The sequence below is a fragment of the Mesoplodon mirus genome, assembly GCF_964341445.2.
Source record: "Mesoplodon mirus genome assembly, chromosome: 4".
In the NCBI taxonomy this organism is placed as follows: Eukaryota; Metazoa; Chordata; class Mammalia; order Artiodactyla; family Ziphiidae; genus Mesoplodon; species Mesoplodon mirus.
The window spans coordinates 109,405,934-109,427,632 of record NC_138979.1 but is presented as its reverse complement, the minus strand read 5'-3'; positions in this window follow the sequence as shown (position 1 = coordinate 109,427,632).

Here is a 21,699-nt window from a genome sequence, read left to right as displayed (position 1 = left end):
CTTTTACTATTTTGTTTTTATTAGCTTTTTGTTACTTTCCCCCTCTTTCTCTGTACTCTGGGATTTTTTTTTTAATTTATAACAAATTTAATCAGTTATACATATACATATGTTTCCATATCCCCTCCCTTTTGCGTCTCCCTCCCATCCTCCCTATCCCACCCCTCCAGGCGGTCACAAAGCACCGAGCTGATCTCCCTGAGCTATGCGGCTGCTTCCCACTAGCTATCTACCTTACGTTTGGTAGTGTATATATGTCCATGCCGCTCTTTCACTTTGTCACAGCTTACCCTTCCCCCTCCCCATATCCTCAAGTCCATTCTCTAGTAGGTCTGTGTCTTTATTCTTGTCTTAACCCTATGTTCTTCATGACATTTTTTTTTCTTAAATTCCATATATATGTGTTAGCATACAGTATTTGTCTTTCTCTTTCTGACTTACTTCACTCTGTATGACAGACTCTAGGTCTATCCACCTCATTACAAATAGCTCAATTTCATTTCTTTTTATGGCTGAGTAATATTCCATGGTATACATGTGCCACATCTTCTTTATCCATTCATCCGATGATGGACACTTAGGTTGTTTCCATCTCCGGGCTATTGTAAATAGGGCTGCTATGAACATTTTGGTACATGTCTCTTTTTGAATTATGGTTTTCTCAAGGTATATGCCCAGTAGTGGGATTGCTGGGTCATATGGTAGTTCTATTTGTAGTTTTTTAAGGAACCTCCATACCGTTCTCCATAGCGGCTGTACCAATTCACATTCCCACCAGCAGTGCAAGAGTGTTCCCTTTTTTCCACACCCTCTCCAGCATTTATTGTTTCTAGATTTTTTGATGATGGCCATTCTGACTGGTGTGAGATTATATCTCATTGTAGTTTTGATTTGCATTTCTCTAATGAGTAAAGATGTTGAGCATCCTTTCATGTGTTTGTTGGCAGTCTGTATATCTTCTGTGGAGAAATGTCTATTTAGGTCTTCTGCCCATTTTTGGATTGGGTTGTTTGTTTTTTTGTTATTGAGCTGCATGAGCTGCTTATAAATTTTGGAGATTAATCCTTTGTCAGTTGCTTCATTTGCAAATATTTTCTCCCATTCTGAGGGTTGTCTTTTGGTCTTGTTTATGGTTTCCTTTGCTGTGCAAAAGCTTTGAAGTTTCATTAGGTCCCATGTGTTTATTTTTGTCTTTATTTCCATTTCTCTAGGAGGTGGGTCAAAAAGGATCTTGCTGTGATTTATGTCATAGAGTGTTCTGCCTATGTTTTCCTCTAAGAGTTTGATAGTTTCTGGCCTTACATTTAGGTCTTTAATCCATTTTGAGCTTATTTTTGTGTATGGTGTTAGGGAGTGATCTAATCTCATACTTTTACATGTCCCTGTCCAGTTTTCCCAGCACCACTTATTGAAGAGACTGTCCTTTCTCCACTGTACATTCCTGCCTCCTTTATCAAAGATAAGGTGACCATGTGTGCGTGGGTTTATCTCTGGGCTTTCTATCCTGTTCCATTGATCTATCTTTCTGTTTTTGTGCCAGTACCATACTGTCTTGATTACTGTAGCTTTGTAGTATAGTCTGAAGTCAGGGAGCCTGATTCCTCCAGCTCCATTTTTCGTTCTCAAGATTGCTTTGGCTATTCGGGGTCTTTTGTGTTTCCATACAAATTGTGAAATTTTTTGTTCTAGTTCTGTGAAAAATGCCAGTGGTAGTTTGATAGGGATTGCATTGAATCTGTAGATTGCTTTGGGTAGTAGAGTCATTTTCACAATGTTGATTCTTCCAATCCAAGAACATGGTACATCTCTCCATCTGTTTGTATCATCTTTAATTTCTTTCATCAGTGTCTTATAATTTTCTGCATACAGGTCTTTTGTCTCCTTAGGTAGGTTTATTCCTAGATATTTTATTCTTTTGGTTGCAATGGTAAATGGGAGTGTTTTCTTGATTTCACTTTCAGATTTTTCATCATTAGTATATAGGAATGCCAGAGATTTCTGTGCATTAATTTTGTATCCTGCTATTTTACCAAATTCATTGATTAGCTCTAGTAGTTTTCTGGTAGCATCTTTAGGATTCTCTATGTATAGTATCATGTCATCTGCAAACAGTGACAGCTTTACTTCTTCTTTTCCAATTTGGATTCCTTTTATTTCCTTTTCTTCTCTGATTGCTGTGGCTAAAACTTCCAAAACTAGGTTGAATAAGAGTGGTGAGAGTGGGCAACCTTGTCTTGTTCCTGATCTTAGTGGAAATGGTTTCAGTTTTTCACCATTGAGGACGATGCTGGCTGTGGGTTTGTCATATATGGCCTTTATTATGTTGAGGAAAGTTCCCTCTATGCCTACTTTCTGGCGGGTTTTTATCATAAATGGGTGTTGAATTTTGTCGAAAGCTTTCTCTGCATCTATTGAGATGATCATATGGTTTTTCTCCTTCAATTTGTTAATATGGTGTATCACGTTGATTGATTTGCGTATATGGAAGAATCCTTGCATTCCTGGAATAAACCCCACTTGATCATGGTGTATGATCCTTTTAATGTGCTGTTGGATTCTGTTTGCTAGTATTTTGTTGAGGATTTTTGCATCTATGTTCATCAGTGATATTGACCTGTAGTTTTCTTTCTTTGTGACATCCTTGTCTGGTTTTGGTATCAAGGTGATGGTGGCCTCGTAGAATGAGTTTGGGAGTGTTCCTCCCTCTGCTATATTTTGGAAGAGTTTCAGAAGGATAGGTGTTAGCTCTTCTCTAAATGCTTGATAGAATTCGCCTGTGAAGCCATCTGGTCCTGGGCTTTTGTTTGTTGGAAGATTTTTTATCACAGTTTCAATTTCAGTGCTTGTGATTGGTCTGTTCATATTTTCTATTTCTTCCTGGTTCAGTCTCGGCAGGTTGTGCATTTCTAAGAATTTGTCCATTTCTTCCAGGTTGTCCATTTTATTGGCATAGAGTTGCTTATAGTAATCTCTCATGATCTTTTGTATTTTAGCAGTGTCAGTTGTTACTTCTCCTTTTTCATTTCTAATTCTATTGATTTGAGTCTTCTCCCTTTTTTTCTTGATGAGTCTGGCTAATGGTTTATCAATTTTGTTTATCTTCTCAAAGAACCAGCTTTTAGTTTTATTGATCTTTGCTATCGTTTCCTTCATTTCTTTTTCATTTATTTCTGATCTGATTTTTATGATTTCTTTCCTTCTGCTAACTTTGGGATGTTTTTGTTCTTCTTTCTCTAATTGCTTTAGGTGCAAGGTTAGGTTGTTTATTTGAGATGTTTCCTGTTTCTTAAGGTGGGATTGTATTGCTATAAACTTCCCTCTTAGAACTGCTTTTGCTGCATCCCATAGGTTTTGGGTTGTCGTGTCTCCATTGTCATTTGTTTCTAGGTATTTTTTAATTTCCTCTTTGATTTCTTCAGTGATCACTTCGTTATTCAGTAGTGTATTGTTTAGCCTCCATGTGTTTGTATTTTTTACAGCTCTTTTCCTGTAATTGATATCTAGTCTCATAGCATTGTGGTCGGAAAAGATACTTGATACAATTTCAATTTTCTTAAATTTACCAAGGCTTGATTTGTGACCCAAGATATGATCTATCCTGGAGAATGTTCCATGAGCACTTGAGAAAAATGTGTATTCTGTTGTTTTTGGATGGAATGTCCTATAAATATCAATTAAGTCCATCTTGTTTAATGTATCATTTAAAGCTTGTGTTTCCTTATTTATTTTCATTTTGGATGATCTGTCCATTGGTGAAAGTGGGGTGTTAAAGTCCCCTACTATGATTGTGTCACTGTCGATTTCTCCTTTTATGGCTGTTAGTATTTGCCTTATGTAGTGAGGTGCTCCTATGTTTGGTGCATAAATATTTACAATTGTTATATCTTCTTCTTGGATCAATCCCTTGATCATTAGGTAGTGTCCTTCTTTGTCTCTTCTAGTAGTCTTTATTTTAAAGTCTATTTTTTCTGATATGAGAATTGCTACTCCAGCTTTCTTTTGATTTCCATTTGCATGGAATATCTTTTTCCATCCCCTTACTTTCAGTCTGTATGTGTCTCTAGGTCTGAAGTGGGTCTCTTGTAGACAGCATATATATGGGTCTTGTTTTTGTATCCATTCAGCCAATCTGTATCTTTTGGTGGGAGCATTTAGTCCATTTACATTTAAGGTAATTATCGATATGTATGTTCCTATTCCCATTTTCTTAATTGTTTTGGGTTCATTATTGTAGGTCTTTTACTTCTGTTGTGTTTCTTGCCTAGAGAAGTTCCTTTAGCATTTGTCGTAAAGCTGGTTTGGTGGTGCTGAACTCTCTCAGCTTTTGCTTGTCTGTAAACGTTTTAATTTCTCCATCAAATCTGAATGAGATCCTTGCTGGGTAGAGTAATCTTGGTTGCAGGTTTTTCTCCTTCATCACTTTAAGTATGTCCTGCCACTCCCTTCTGGCTTGTAGAGTTTCTGCTGAGAGATCAGCTGTTATCCTGATGGGGATTCCCTTGTGTGTTATTTGTTGTTTTTCCCTTGCTGCTTTTAATATGATTTCTTTGTGTTTAATTTTTGACAGTTTGATTAATATGTGTCTTGGCGTATTTCTCCTTGGATTTATTCTGTATGGGACTCTCTGTGCCTCCTGGACTTGATTAACTATTTCCTTTCCCATATTAGGGAAGTTTTCAACTATAATCTCTTCAAATATTTTCTCAGTCCCTTTCTTTTTCTCTTCTTCTTCTGGAACCCCTATAATTCGAATGTTGGTGCGTTTAATGTTGTCCCAGAGGTCTCTGAGACTGTCCTCTGTTCTTTTCATTCTTTTTTCTTTATTTTGCTCTGCAGCAGTTATTTCCACTATTTTATCTTCCACCTCACTTATCCGTTCTTCTGCCTCAGTTATTCTGCTATTGATCCCATCTAGAGTATTTTTTATTTCATGTATTGTGTTTTTAATCGATGCTTGATTCATCTTTAGTTCTTCTAGGTCCTTGTTAACTGTTTCTTGCATTTTGTCTATTCTATTTCCAAGATTTTGGATCTGGGAAATAGAATCTTGGATCATCTTTACCATCATTATTCTGAATTATTTTTCAGGTAGACTGCCTATTACCTCTTCATTTGTTAGATCTGGTGGGTTTTTATCTTGCTCCTTCTCCTGCTGTGTGTTTTTCTGTCTTCTCATTTTGCTTATGTTACTGTGTTTGGGGTCTCCTTTTTGCAGGCTGCCGGTTCGTAGTTCCCGTTGTTTTTGGTGTCTGTCCCCAGTGGCTAAGGTTGGTTTAGTGGGTTGTGTAGGCTTCCTGGTGGAGGGGACTAGTGCCTGTGTTCTGGTGGATGAGGCTGGATCTTGTCTTTCTGGTGGGCAGGTCCATGTCTGGTGGTGTGTTTTGGGGTGTCTGCGGACTTTTTATGATTTTAGGCCACCTCTCTGCTAATGGGTGGCGTTGTGTTCCTGTCTTGCTAGTTGTTTGGCATAGGGTGTCCATCACTGTAGCTTGCTGGTCGTTGAGTGAAGCTGGGTGCTGGTGTTGAGATGGAGATCTCTGGAAGATTTTTGTCGTTTGATATTATGTGGAGCTGGGAGGTCTCTTGTGGACCAGTGTCCTGAAGTTGGCTCTCCCACCTCAGAGGCACAGCACTGACTCCTGGCTCCTCAATTTGGGATGATGTGTTGTCTATTCATGTATTCCACAGATGCAGGGTACATCAAGTTGATTGTGGAGCTTTAATCCGCTGCTTCTGAGGCTGCTGGGAGAGGTTTCCCTTTCTCTTCTTTGTTCTCACAGCTCCTGGGTCTCAGCTTTGGATTTGGCCCCGCCTCTGCGTGTAGGTCGCCGGAGGGCGTCTGTTCTTCGTTCAGACAGGACAGGGTTAAAGGAGCAGCCGCTTCGGGGACTCTTGCTCACTCAGGCCGGGCGGGAGGGAGGGGCACGGAGTGCGGGGCGAGCCTGCAGCGGCAGAGGTCGGCGTGACGTTGCACCAGCCCGAGGCGCGCCGTGCGTTCTCCCAGGGAAGCCGCCCCTGGATCCCGGGACCCCGGCAGTGGCGGGCTGCACAGGCTCCCGGAAGGGCGGTGTGGGCAGTGACCTGCGCTCGCACACAGGCTTCTTGGCGGCAACAGCAGCAGCCCCAGCGTCCCACGCCCGTCACTGGGCTCCGCGCTTTCAGTCGCGACTCGCGCCTGTCTGTGGAGCCCCTTTAAGCAGCGCTCTTAATCCCCTCTCCTCGTGCACCAGGAAACCAAGAGGGAAGAAAAAGTCTCTTGCCTCTTCGGCAGCTCCAGAGTTTTCCCGGACTCCCTGCCGGCTAGCTGTGGCACATTAGCCCCCTTCACGCTGAGTTCTCGCCGCCAGCCCCAGTCCTCTCTCTGCGCTCTGACAGAAGCCCGAGCCTCAGCTTCCAGTGCTGCGCGCCCCGGCGGGCGAGCAGACAAGCCTCTCGGGCTGGTGAGTGCCGCTCGGCACCGATCCTCTGTGTGGGGATCTCTCCGCTTTGCCCTACCCAGGTATGTGGGGAGTTTCTTGCCTTTTGGGAGGTCTGGGGTCTTCTGCCAGCGTTCAGTAGGTGTTCTGTAGGAGTTGTTCCACGTGTAGCTGTATTTCTGGTGTATCCGTGGGGAGGAAGGTGATCGCGTCTTACTCTTCCGCCATCTTTACTGTTGAATTGGGTCTCTTGTCTACTCTGGGATTTAATTGAACATTTTTTATAATTCCATTTTATTTCTATTTATTTAATATTTATACCTCTTTTAAAAACTTTTAGTAGTTTCTATAGGATTTGCAATACAAGTTTTTATTTTTCAATTTAAGTATATTCCTTATAAACTCCATAGAACTGGCATTTCTTTTGTAGACCCAATTTGACAATTTTTAAACCTTTAATGGGAGATTCAGGCTATTTAGTGTAATCAAAAATTCATTGATTTTATGCCTCTCATCTTACATTTGTGTTTATTTATTTAATCTGTTTCCCCCTTAATTTTCCTTTCCCTTATTTTTGTTGGTTAGATTAAGTTGCCATTTATTCTATTTTTCCCCCATGGTTAATTTGGAAATTCTTTTCTGATTTTCCATTTACCTTATGGTTATATCCCCTTCCCAGCTCTCATATTTAGACAAATATTTTTTCTACTGCTATTTGGAAACAAGATACCATGTCATTCAGCAAGATGCCCTATTTCCTTTGGTTCCTTACTCCTTCATAAAAAGAAAACTATCAGGATGATTTTACTTATCTTTCCATCCCCCTACTCCAACCTAAATTTTAGAACATTACTTCCTCCTGTCCTTACCCCTACCCAGATTTCTAAGTTTCAGTTAGACAGTTTAGTGTTTTTGGCTCTGGACTATAATTAGAACTTTCTTTGCTGTATGTTTTCTCAGCTTCAAAACACATTAAAAACACTCATATAACATTTTCCTGTTATCCTACAGTATCTATCTATCATCTATCTACCATCTGTCTATCTATCTATCTATCTATCCTATTTCTCTATCTTTTGGAGTTTATTATTCACCCTGGTTCCTTCTTCTCTTCACCTCTCCTCATTATACAGTCTGATTTTTTACTCATTTGTTATTTGGTTAGAGTCCTTGTTTATTTATTGTTGATATGGATTGAGTGATTACTCTCTGATTTATTGCAGTCTAAAATTATCTTCCATCTTGATGTGTGACTAATTTCTCTCCATCAGTAATCTCTAGTTTGGTAGATTCAAATGTTGTAAATGAGAGGTCTGATAACTGTCTGATTAATTTTTATTTATTGGTAATCTCTTTTCTGTCTTGACGTGTGATTTCTTTATTTATACTTAGATTTCCATCTTTTTTTTCTGAATGTGCCATATTCCATTTAAAAGGCAAAAAATGGTAAGATACTTAGCAATAAATAAAACAATGAGTGTGTAAGATCTGTATAAAGGAAACAACATAATACTAATGGAAACTCTAAAATAATGTACCTGGAAAAGAAGTTGTCAGTACTATATAGAAAGACTCAATATAATATAGGTATCAATTATTTATAAAATAATGTACACATTTAATGGAATCCAAATCATTCTTGGCAACTACATAAACTGATTTAAAAGAATTTTGGAAGAATAAATGTGCATGAATAGTCAGGGAAATTCATAAGTAGAAAAGTCATGAGGAAATTTGTACCCTAAAAGATGTCAGAACATACTATAATTCTACAAGAGTGAAAATTATTAGGCATTGAAAGGAATTTACACATAGATTAATGGAACAGAACAAATATTCAAGAATGTATCAAAACATAACATATATATATATGTAATAAAGGCGACACTGCATATTAATGGGGAGAAGGTGGTTTATTCAATGAGGAGTGTTGGGACAATGTGATAAATGTCTTTAAAAAATTACTCACTCCTTACTTCCTTTCTTTCAATAAAATGCATTTCAGATAGATCAAAGATTCAAATGAAAAGTTCAAACTAAGTTATTAGAAGGAAATAAAGATTAAAAAAACTCAGAGGAAGGCCTTTTTAAATGTGACACATAATTTAGAGACTTAAGGAAGTTAATAAATTTGCATTAAAATGTACATGGGAAAAGCGTCATAAACATATGCAAAGGACAAATAATAAATTGAGAAAAAATAATTTGTAAACACATATTATAGAGCAAAGGCTAATGTTCTTAATATGTAAGGAATTGGTCAAATTAATGATAAAATTATCAGCAACCCAGTAGAACAATGGGAAAAAACCTGAACAAATGGTTTATGGAAAAGGTAATCCAAATAGCTCTTAAAAAGAATTTTTAAAAAGCTTAATATCATTCATAATAATAGAAGTACTATTAAAACTACAATGGGAGGGCTTCCCTGGTGGCGCAGTGGTTGAGAGTCCGCCTGCCGATGCGGGGGATGCGGGTTCGTGCCCCGGTCCGGGAAGGTCCCACATACCGCGGAGCGGCTGGGCCCGTGAGCCATGGCTGGTGAGCCTGCGCGTCCGGAGCCTGTGCTCTGCAACAGGAGAGGCCACAGCAGTGAGAGGCCCGCGTACCGAAAAAAAAAAATCTACAATGGGAAACCACATATAAAGTTTTATATATGCCAATGCCGGTGAGAGTGTAGGAATAGATACTCCCATACATTGTTTTTGTATGAGTCTAAATTGATATAATTTCTATGGTGGGCATTTTTTTTTATTAGTCTCTGCTTTACAACAAAGTGAATCAGTCATACATATACATCTGTTCCCACATCCCCTCCCTCCTGCGTCTCCCTCCCTCCCACCCTCCCCATCCCACCCCTCCAGGTGGCCACAAAGCACCGAGCTGATCCCCCCGTGCCACGCGGCCACCCCTATGGTGGGCATTTTGATATGAAGTTCTGTACATGATCTATTACTAAGTAAAAAAAGATCCAGAAGAGAGTGTATAGTATTGTGTATCCATGCACGTATATTGCATAAAATCTCCTTGGAACTATACATAAGAAACTGCTAAAGTTGAAGAAGAGAGGCCAAAGAGTTTGCTAGGGCTGCCACAACAAAGTACTACAGACAGGGTGGCTTAATAAAAATTTATTCTCTCACAGTTCTGGAAGCTAAAAGTTCAAGATCAAGGTGTTGGCAGGTTTCATTTTTTCTGAGGCCTCTCTCTTTGGCTTATAGATAGCCACCTTCTTGTTGTGTAGTCACATGGGCTTTCCTTTGTGAGTACACATCCCTGGTGTCTTTTTGTGTGTCCAAATTTCCTCTTCTTAGAAGGACACTAATCAGATTGGATTAAGGCCTACCCAAATGACCTCACTTTAGCTTAATCACCTCTTTAAAGGCCCTGTCATATAGTCACATTCTGAGGTATTGGGGATTAAAGCTTCAACATACGAATTTTTGGAGGAGACCAAAATTCAGCCCATAGCAAAGGGTAACTTACTTTTCACAATAGTCTCTTCTACCCCTTTTGAATTTTGTATAATTTGATGTTATACCTCATTAAAAATAAATAACTTCAAAACAACTGCTAGGGACCAAATGTTTATGTCTCCCAAAGTTCATATGTTGAAACCTTATTCTCCAATGTGATGGTATTTGGAGATAGGGCCTTCGAAAGGTAATTGGGTCATGAGTGGAGCCATCATGATAGGATTAGTGTCCTTATATGAAGAGACATGAGAGAGCTTGCTTCCCTTCTTTCTTTTGGCCATGTGAGGATACAGTGAGAAGGCAGCTATCTATAAATCAGGAAACAGGCTCTCACCAGACACTGAATCTACAATTGTCTTGATCCCGAACTTCCCAACCTCCAGGACCATGAGAAATAAATGCTTGCTGTTTAAGCCACCCAGTCTATGGTATTTTTATTATAGTAGCCTGAATTAAAAAACTGACTCAGATAATGGCCTTGTAATAAAAGATATCAAGCCGAAAATTCGACTTCCTATTGGCCCAGTAGAAGAGGGCTGTATACAATTTGGTGTGACAGTTAATAACTTGAATATTAAAATAAACTTGAATACAGGTGAGTGTCAGTTTAGGTGAAAATATGCTTGAATTCATGAAAAAGATTATTTACTTTGTAAAGTATTTATTATATGATTACTTTAAATGGAAAGCTTTCAATATGATTCACCTTGCAGACATTTTCAGAAGTATTTTACTGCGTAAAGAGTATCACACCTGAACATTTTTATTAATTTAATAGTTTAAACTGCCAAAGTAATATAACAGGATTTTCATGTAGAACAATTTTCATTCTTTGACATTCTATTCTCCTTTGAGTTACATAGGTTATGTACCTGTTTAACAGTGAATTCACACTTACATTTGAACAGAATTCAAAATGGAATGAATGGAAATACTCTTAATGCAGTAGCCATAAAAAAGCAGTTGTATATATTACTCACAGGTATTGCATAACTACCATGATAATCTAACGACTATGTGCTTCCTCGGAGGTTTTAAAGAACAGCGTGAATAGCCATCTTTCTGGTTTAAATATAGACATGTCTAGAGGCAAGAGGCTATTTGGGTAGTTCTTAAGATCCCATTCTGCCTTGTGATTACTGTAGCAACAGTTGTAAAGAGAAGACAAAAGCTACACCTTCTGTAAAACTTGATACATAATTTGGAATTTTTATAAAGATGGATACCAAACACATTTTGTCTACTAAAATCATTTCTTTTTTAAGGTAAATATAGGACTACACTAAATGTTAATGAAAAGAATGTGTCATCAGAACACGATCCATTAATTGCTGATTTTTCATGACAGTTCTTTAAATTCTAGACTACACACCACTATCTCAAGAAATTAGAGAGACGTTTATGCTCTTTAGAGCTGACATTATATCAAGGTATGAACTAACTAGTGTTTTTCACTGAGAATGCATTCACTGAGAATACAGTTTGTGAAAAAAGTGGTCTTCAAATGCTCTTCTTAGTTCTGTAATAATTAGGGTAGCTACCTGTAGAAACTTTCAGTTGTAACTAAATCAGAGATCATTTCTCTTAGGGATGGAGTAACTGTCTTCAGGGAGGCTATAGTTTTTGAGTAATGCCAGTTGCATAGAGATCCTTTACAAACACATAAACACATGGCCCATCTCTCCCTCAACACCATGGCCCTCACTTCACACTTGACAAATACACTTGTATATACCATAGTAGGAAACTGGATTAAGTATTTTGACAGCAGACATATATTTGTACTTAACTCGACAAGCTATAAAAGGCTACATGAATTCTAGACTTAAGAAAATATTAAGTACAAGTAAGATCACAATTACTGATGCTTTTAGTATATGTTTACTCCAACCTGGAGTGTCTAGTGACAGATTCCTTCTTTTTGGGAAAATTAGACATACTTCCCCAAAGAACTGAAATCATACTAAATGTCAAGAACCCAGCTAGAAAGACCAATTCAAGTTTCACTAAATGATACCACCACCATTATTATATTGTAGCCATTCTACTAGATTATTGCCACACTCAAATCATGCATTAACCACTATTTTGGAATATAATTTATCATGTTAGAGTAGATCACATTTCTGGCATTCTACAAGTGAAAATATAAGGTCAAACACTTCAAAATGGTGTGCCTGGCCATTGGTACAGCATAGATGAGCTCCAAATTAACATGTTCAGGTACAACAAATACTCTTGTTGCTGTACATAATTTCTGATATGTCCCCTCAGCCACAAGAAATAGAGGAGCAATATTTTTGAGAGTGCTGTAAATTAGGTGGTGACCATTTGTTCCTACAAAAGTAATATTTTTCCATCTGCTGGCAAACAGCTTATGAATACAAACAGCAGATTTCCCAAATGCCTGTTTAAAAGTTTCAGTACAGTATTTGTGGCATCATTTTACCTCACCTATAGATATTGCTCTCTGAAGCTGCCTGTTGTAGCAAAAAAGGCAAAACTGGAAAGACCCATCCTATCAGCTTGTGTGTGGTTGTGTGCGCATGTATACATATGCATGTGAGTTTTCTTCTTTTCAGTGTCCCTTTGTTTTTCCTTTGGCTTGGTTTCTTGACTCCCTGGAAACCATGACTGTGCCTGTCTCTTACCTTCCTGCTTTTGGGTCCAGCTTAGGTATCTGGTTTCTAGCCATGAATACATCATCTGCTGGCTATTAGTCTTATATTAGGGTCTGTCTGTGTCCCCTTCTTTCCTACCAAGATGCAATGTGGACCTCTTTGATTGCCCAAGGGCACTCCGTTTTGGCTTTAAACTAAGTGTATACCCACAGAGGCTACCATAACTCAGTCCTGCTAACAAAAATGTTATTTAACCCTATGTAGACTTTTGAGGGCTGAAAACAATTTAAAATTGGAAAATTCATCAGCATAATCTCTGGAAAAGTGGGAAAGAGTTAGTCTTCCCAGGAGTCCCTATGACTGAGATAATGGTCTTGGGAGGAGACTTAAGGCTTGCTTTCTTGTCAGCTTTGTGATCTTGAGCAAACTTTTTCTTAGGAGAACTGGTGTAATGCAAACCTTAAGGAGGTTGGCAGACACAAAATTGGCATGGATTGAATGGGTTCCTACTTTTAGAGGCATTACCTTATCTCACCCTTATAAGATGCACATTTGACCTTATTTTTACTAAGAAAACTGAGGTTCATAGAAGTTTATGTGACATATCTAAAGTCACAGCTATGATGTGACACCTCAGGAGTTCCAACCCAAGTCTGAATTTGTATCCACATAGCCTTTCTATTACATTAAAGTTGGCTGTGAGGATGCAAAATAAAAGCATAAACAAAACAAACAGCAAGAACAACAAAACTTATTTAAAGATACTGAAGAGTAACTATGTTATAAATAACTTAGCAGAAATAGGAAGAAATTTACCTTTTGAATAAGACTCTATCAAGGGTGAAACTGTCCAAATGATTATTTGATATTACTCTTAATACACTGGGAAAATTTGTTTTGAGTTTTTCTTAAAACTTATAAAGTTTTAAATAAGATTTTAAGATAAAGGCTATTCTTCAAATAATTCTTTCTTATGTCAAGTTCTTGGCAAGGAGCTACATTCAACTGCTGCAATACAAAGAACTGGCAGTTGCAGCAGTTTCTGAACATTCTGACTCTTTGCTGTGTTAAACCTGGTCTCCCTCCTTCTATCTGGTAAGGTTAATCTGGCAAACTCTTACAGTAGCAGTATTCTATTAGACACTCTCAGAGCTCAGCATGCAAAGAAACACTTGGGGTTGAACTGTCTGATCTGGGTCTACATGAGACTCAATGAAGTTGATTTTCCTAGTCATAACAAGATTGTACTTTCAGAAAAAAATGTGCCTTCAGCTGGTCTAATTTGGTACTCTTATTCCTCAAATATTTTTATTAAGGAAGATAGTAAAGCTTAGATTTTCCCTCTTCCCTTTGTATCATCAGCTGTGTTTGAAGTAGATTTTAATGTTGTTTTTACCAAGGTTCCACCTTCAGACAGCAGCTTTCATCACCAGGTTGGAGTCCTCGTTCAGCATTTTTAGAGCAGTCAGGGGTGAGGCCTTCCTGCTCCCACAGCCCCATTAATAAATGGAGAGCTGGCTCTGCAGCCACTGGCCACGGCTCCCAGCGCAGCCACCGATCACAGCGCAGTAGTAAATCAGCCCTGCGTGTTTTCCTAATTTTAGGTTTGGTCTGACTTAATCCATCTAATAGGAAAAACATCTGGTCTAGTTTTACTTTTAATCTGTTCTTTACATCAGGAACCTTATCGCCCTGGGACCAAGTAGTAACAAGAGGTCAGTTCTTGTACCTGGGCATGGCTACGCATGGTCCATGCCTAATAAGGGCCTGATTTCCATTTATGCTTTTCAGTCCTTTATAGGCTTTCATTAACAGTAAAGTATCGACAGCACAATCAGTTTGGGGTTGTAAATTCCTGATTAGTGAAAAGCCTATATTGTGACATATCTTGGGTCAAGGGGAGCTGAATACATAATCTGGGGTAAAGGAGGTGGTTAAAGTTATTTTTCAGTGATAAATTTGCAAAGATCTGAGTGTTTAACAGCATTTCCATTAAGGATAAATATTCTAAAATATTGCATCTGAATTGAATTTTACTTTTAAATGGTTGTATTAAGGCATACAAAATATTATTATTTTTTAATGTATGGAAATATCTTAGAGGAAGCAATAAAATACTGTCATATGGAGTCAGTTTAGTTTCTGTTTATATTAGGCATACAAGAAAGCACAGCCTATTTAACCTTTTTGAAATTACCATAAAATGACTTCATTTTAACATTTTTGGCTATAGTAAGAAGCAGTTTGGGGTTTTAGAAATCATTTCAATGAAAAGGACCAGGGGTCCTTTGGTTTCCCAAATAGCATTTTCCACTTACTTTGTTTTCCTCCTGACATTCATCTCTGATTATTTTTCTACTCCTAGGTCTCCTCCTTCCTGATGCCCTAATTTCCAGAACTCTTTCTCTCTCCCTTTTGTTTTTGAGAGAACTTTGATATAGTGTGAAGATGGATTTTCTGATTGAGCAGAGATCAATTGTTGCAAAGATGCCTATCTCTCCACTTGGCTTTCTACTCCTCTGAATTGGTTAGAAAATCACGGACACTGTGAGGTAACAGGGGACTCTGTAGGAATTAACTTTAAATAGCCCCAGGCCTAAAAGCTCTTCCCAAATCTACAGTATGTTAGGGGACTTTCACTCCCCAAAGTAATGTAGCTGTTTATGCACTCCTGCCTCTGAGTTCCTTTTAACTGGGGCCAGTGGAGGAGTGCCTAAGCAACATTACTTCGGCAAGCAGGAATTAATTATTGAAATCAATTATTACATCTTTCCGATGACTGCAGTTAGTCCTCAGCGAGTTGACATAAAAAATACTTGTCTCAATGGCTGTCTCTGTGAAAAAAGACTGAAATAAATCAAAACGAAAGGGGACTGACTTTAGACTTGGTTCTATTCCATCTCTTAGGATTTCTCAAAAACTTTACTATTTGGGAGTTAAAAACAGAAAGATTTTAACTCTTTTCTTCCATGGATGGAGAATTACGTTTCCTACATAGTAAAAGGACTTTTTTTTTCTCATAATATGGAGAGTTGTTTTGAATTTCTGACATGTAACTATTAAAACTGATTTGAAAGTGACTCGAGCCTTGCCAGCATTGGTGCTGTCTGAAGGCTAAACTGGTATCTCTTGAATTCGCTGACTGTATTCCTTGCTTCCTCATCTTTGCCAGGCATGCCCTCTTCCTTTTAATTTGTTTATCTTGGAAACATTGAGAATTTACTTGGCAGGCACTCTCTAATAGGCGAGGTCATTTACCATTAACAGACTTTTTAGTATATAGTAATAATATGGGTGAACATTCAATGGGAGTATTTCACAAGGTTCTCTGGGAACAGAGGGTCACCTTATGAGTAAAAGCAGTTAAATGTAAACACACTTTCATTAATTTCAAAGTTGGGTTGTCAACTTTTTTAAATCGTGAAACTAGCTCGTCATCTATGAGAAACTGATTGATTTGCAATAGCTTTTGGTGATAGTATCATTCTTAGAAAATAAATGAAGATAGAGCCCAAGACTGGAATATATGCTTGGTCATTCCCCTGTGCAAATTTACTACTCAGCGGCAGGGAAAATTTGAGGACCCAGCAAGCTTGAGGCCCTACTGATACCTGGAAATGCAAAAAAAAAAAAAAAAAGTGCTTTTGAGGCAAATTTGAAAAGAAAAGGATAGGTTTTCCCTTAGAATAGAAAGGATTCCTCTGGATCAGGAGGAGGAGGTGAGATACAGAATAGTAATGAGTGTAGAGAGGTCAGTAAACTCCTGGGAAATTAGTCCAGTAGACTGGACAGTTGCTTTGACCCCAAAGAGAGGAAGGCTGAAATATGCATGTAGACAGCCTCACAGATATGCCCAGGCAAGGCCCTGCAGGAAGAGCCGCTGCTCAAGGAAGCCTTGTGGACAGGAATCAGGAACAGGTCAACCACAAAAAATGTGACTGCCAGCCATCACTCCCTTCCCTATGTCCTTACTCACACTGTATTTTCAAAGTACCCTGGTCCTATGTAAATCTCCTGGGACCTAATCAACATTGAGGAAGAGGAGTAGGAGCCCCCCAAAATAGTGATATGAAATTTTCTGCTAATTCAGCAGAATCAAGGGTTAGGGCTTGAAAGAGAAAGGAAATTGGCTTATAGAAAAATGAGATAGTGTGTATTTCTTGCACGCTGAATTTGTGAACTGTGAGTTCTACCTGTTGTAAATTCCATCCTTCATGCATATCCATTCAGACTGTCCCAAATCTCTGCAGCTCTGGACTGGTTTATGGCTTATCTCTTTCCCACTGTCCTTCTTTTAGAGCTTACTGTTAGCAGAGACTGTGGCACCTAAAAATTATTGCTATGTAATCCAGATTCTTAATAGAAATTCCAGGAAGCTCAATTCTGGGAAGCATATGTGAATTGAAGGGAAATAAATACTCTTTTTTGGGGGGTCAAGAGGAGTCATGAATAATTTAATGTTGGCATCCTCCTGTGTCTCTGGTCCTCTCTGGAACCAGTGACAATGATTAGGGACGAGTCTCTGTCTCTTGCCTCAGAACCTGTGTGGGAATGTGTGGTTTCCCATTCTTTCTCTCTAACTGTACATGGGCATTTCAGTAAATATTCCTGCTTTCTCTCTTTGACCTTAATAATTGATTTATATAGCCAAATGGATTTAACAAATATTTAATAATTCCCACTGTGTAAGGGACTGCTCAAAGCCTTGTCCTAGAAATGAGACATGTAATAATACAAAATATTGAATAGAGTGGGAGAGAGGCTGAGTGAAGAGACAAGATGAGTGTGATATGTATGGGCTGACTTTAGAAATAAACCTCAGGTTTTGTGAAGGGCTCGCTCTGTGACTGTGCTGCTGCCTGCGCCTCCAGCTGGTCCGGGACCCCAGAGCAGCAGGTGGTGGGCTGGGCACAAAGGGGAAGGGAGCTCCCGGGTTGAGCAGGCTGTTGCGGGAACAGGATTGATTTGTACTCCCCATATTTATAACCCACAGTCATCGGGTCAGAAGCCGAACCTCGCTAGTCCTCTCAGACTGCCGGCCGCCTGGCATTTCTCAACATCTTCCTGTGGTTCCTTAAAACAGTTCAGGCCATGCAGCCACTTTGATTCTGTCAGATTTCTCTTTGGGATGAAACAGTGCAGCATGTGGTCAGATTTCTCGTTGGGATGAAACAGTGCAGCATGTGGTAAAAGCTCAGGGTTTCCGCAGTGTCGGCACTCCAGCATCTTCTGCAGGACGTCATTCTTCTCAGCGCAAACACGAGGTTCTGTGCCCAGCCCGGTGAGGATGCAGGGGAGAAGACTCTGACGCAGCAGGAGTTGGTTTCAGTGAATGAAAATGGGAAGGATGGACTCCCTCTTGCGAGAGCACTGGAATCACAATTAACTGCTGAATAATCATCGACAGGAAGACACTGGAACTCACCAAAAAAGATACCCCACATCCAAAGACGAAGGAGAAGCCACAATGAGATGGTAGGAGGGGTGCAATCACAATAAAATCAAATCCCATAATTGCTCAGTGGATGACTCACGAACTTGAGAACACTTATACCACAGAAGTCCACCCACTGGAGTGAAGATTCTGAGCCCCATGTCAGGCTTCCCAACCTGGGGGTCCGGCAATGGGAAGAGGAATTCCTAGAGAATCAGACTTTGAAGGCTAATGGGATTTGATTGCAGGACTTCGACAGGACTGGGGGAAATAGAGACTCCACTCTTGGAGGGCACACACAAAGTAGTGTGTGCATCGTGACCCAGGGAAAGGAGCAGTGACCCCATAGGAGACTGAATCAGACCTACCGGCTAGTGTTGGAGGGTCTCCTGCAGAGGCAGGGGGTGGCTGTGTCTAACCATGGTGACAAGGACACTGGCAGCAGAAGTTCTGGGAAATACCCCTTGGCATGAGCACCCCCAGAGTCCGCCATTAGCCCCACCAAAGAGCCCGGGTAGGATCCAGTGTTGGGTTGCCTCAGGCCAAACAACCAACAGGGAGGGAACCCAGCCACACCCATCAGCAGACAAGTGGATGAAAGTTTTACTGAGCTCTGCCCACCAGAGCAACAGCCAGCTCTACCCACCACCAGTCCCTCCCATCAGGAAACTTCCACAAGCCTCTTAGATAGCCTCATCCACCACAGGGCAGACAGCAGAAGCAAGAAGAACTACAATCCTGCAGCCTGTGGAACAAAAACCACATTCACAGAAAGATAGACAAGATGAAAAGGCAGAGGGCTATGTACCAGATGAAGGAACAAGATAAAACCCCAGAAAAACAACTAAATGAAGTGGAGATAGGCAATCTTCCAGAAAAAGAATTCAGAATAATGATAGTGAAAATGATCGAGGACCTTGGAAACAGAATGGAGGCAAAGACTGAGAAGATGCAAGAAATGTTTAACAAAGATCTAGAAGAATTAAAGAACAAACAAACAGAGATGAATAATACAATAACTGAAATGAAAAATACACTAGAAGGAATCAATAGCAGAATAACTGAGACAGAAAAACGGATAAGTGACCCGGAAGACAGAATGGTGGAATTCACTGCTGCAGAACAGAATAAAGAAAAAAGAATGAAAAGAAATGAAGACAGGCTAAGAGACCTCTGGGACAACATTAAACGCAACAACATTCGCATCATAGGGGTCCCAGAAGGAGAAGAGAGAGAGAAAGGACCTGAGAAAATATTTGAAGAGATTATAGTCGAAAACTTCCCTAACATGGGAAAGGAAATATCCACCCAAGGCCAGGAAGCACAGAGAGTCCCATACAGGATAAACCCAAGGAGAAACACTGCAAGACACATAGTAATCAAACTGGCAAAAATTAAACACAAAGAAATCATATTAAAAGCAGCAAGGGAAAAATGGCAAATAACATACAATGGAACTCCAATAAGGTTAACAGCTGATTTCTCAGCAGAAACTCTACAAGCCAGAAGGGAGTGGCATGATATACTTAAAGTGATGAAAGGGAAGAACCTACAACCAAGATTCCTCTACCCAGCAAGGATCTCATTCAGATTCGATGGAGAAATCAAAAGCTTTACAGACAAGCAAAAGCTAAGAGAATTCAGCACCACCAAACCAGCTCTACAACAAATGCTAAAGGAACTTCTCTAAGTGGGAAACACAAGAGAAGAAAAGAACCTACAAAAACCCAAAACTATTAAGAAAACGGTAATAGGAATATACATATCAATAATTACCTTCAAGTGAATGGATTAAATGCTTCACCCAAAAGACATAGGCTCGCTGAATAGATACAAAAACAAGACCCATATATATGCTGTCTACAAGAGACCTGCTTCAGACCTAGGGATATATACAGACCGAAAATGAGTGGATGGAAAAAGATATTCCATGCAAATGGAAATGAAAAGAAAGCCAGAGTAGTATACTCATATCAGATAAAATAGATTTTAGGGCTTCCCTGGTGGTGCAGTGGTTGAGAGTCCACCTGCCAATGCAGGGGACAAGGGTTCATGCCCCGGTCTGGGAGGGTCCCACATGCCGCGGAGCGGCTGGACCCGTGAGCCATGGCTGCTGAGCCTCCGCATCCGGAGCCTGTGCTCCGCAACAGGAGAGGCCACAACAGTGAGAGGCCCACGTACCGCAAAAAAAAAAAAAAAAAAAAAATCAAGCCTCAATAAATTTAAGAAAATTGACATCATATCAAGGATCTTTTCTGACCACAATGCTATGAGATTAGAAATCAATTACAGGGAAGAAAACGTAAAAAACACAAAAATATGGAGGGTAAACAATATGTTTCTAAATAACCAAGAGATCACTGAAGAAATCAAAGAGGAAATCAAAAAATACCTAGAGGCAAATGACAATGAAAACACGAAAATCCAAAACCTATGGGATGCAGCAAAAGCAGTTCTAAGAGGGAAGTTGATACCAGTAGAAACCTACCTCAACAAACAAGAAAAAGCTCAAATAAACAATATAAACTTACACCTAAAGCAACTAGAGAAAGAAGAACAAACAAAACCCAATGTTAGCAGAAGGAAAGAAATCATAAAGGTCAGAGCAAAAATAAATGAAATAGAAACAAAGAAAACAATAGCAAAGATCAATAAAACTAAAAGCTGGTTCTTTGAGAAGATAAACAAAATTGATAAACCATTAGCCAGACTCATCAAGAAAAAGAGGGAGAGGACTCAAATCAATAAAATTAGAAATGAAAAAGGAGAAGTTACAAAAGACATGGCAGAAATACAAAGCATCCTAAGAGACTACTACAAGCAACTGTATGCCAATAAAATGGACAACCTGGAAGAAATGGACAAATTCTTAGAAATGCACAACCTTCCAAGACTGAACCAGGAAGAAATAGAAAATATGAATAGACAAATCACAAGCACTGAAATTGAAACTGTGATTAAAAATCTTCCAACAAACAAAAGTCCGGGACCTGATGGCTTCACAGGAGAATTCTATCAAACATTTAGAGAAGAGCTAACACCCATCCTTCTCAAACTCTTACAAAAAATTCAGAGGAAGGAACACTCCGAAACTCATTCTATGAGGCCACCATCACCCTGATACCAAAACCAGACAAAGAGACTACAAAAAAAGAAAATTACAGACCAATATCACTGATGAATATAGATGCAAAAATCCTCAACAAAATACTGGCAAACAGAATCCTACAACACATTAAAAGGATCATACACCATGATCAAGTGGGATTTATCCCAGGGATGCAAGGAATCTTCAATATATGCAAATCAATCAATGTGATACACCATATTAACAAATTGAAGAATAAAAACCATATGATCATCTCAATAGATGCAGAAAAAGCTTTTGACAAAATTCAACGCCCATTTATGATAAAAACTCTCCAGAAAGTGGGCATAGAGGGAACCTACCTCAACATAATAAAGGCCATATACGACAAACCCACAGCAAACATCATTCTCAATGGTGAAAAACTGAAAGCATTTCCACTAAGATCAGGAAGAAGATAAGGATGTCCACTCTCACCACTATTATTCAACATAGTTTTGGAAGTCCTAGCCATGGCAATCAGAGAAGAAAGAGAAATAAAAGGAATCCAAATCAGAAAAGAAGAAGTAAAATTGTCACTGTTTGCAGATGACATGATACTATACATAGAGGATCCTAAAGATGCCACCAGAAAACTAATAGAGCTAATGAATGAATTTGGTAA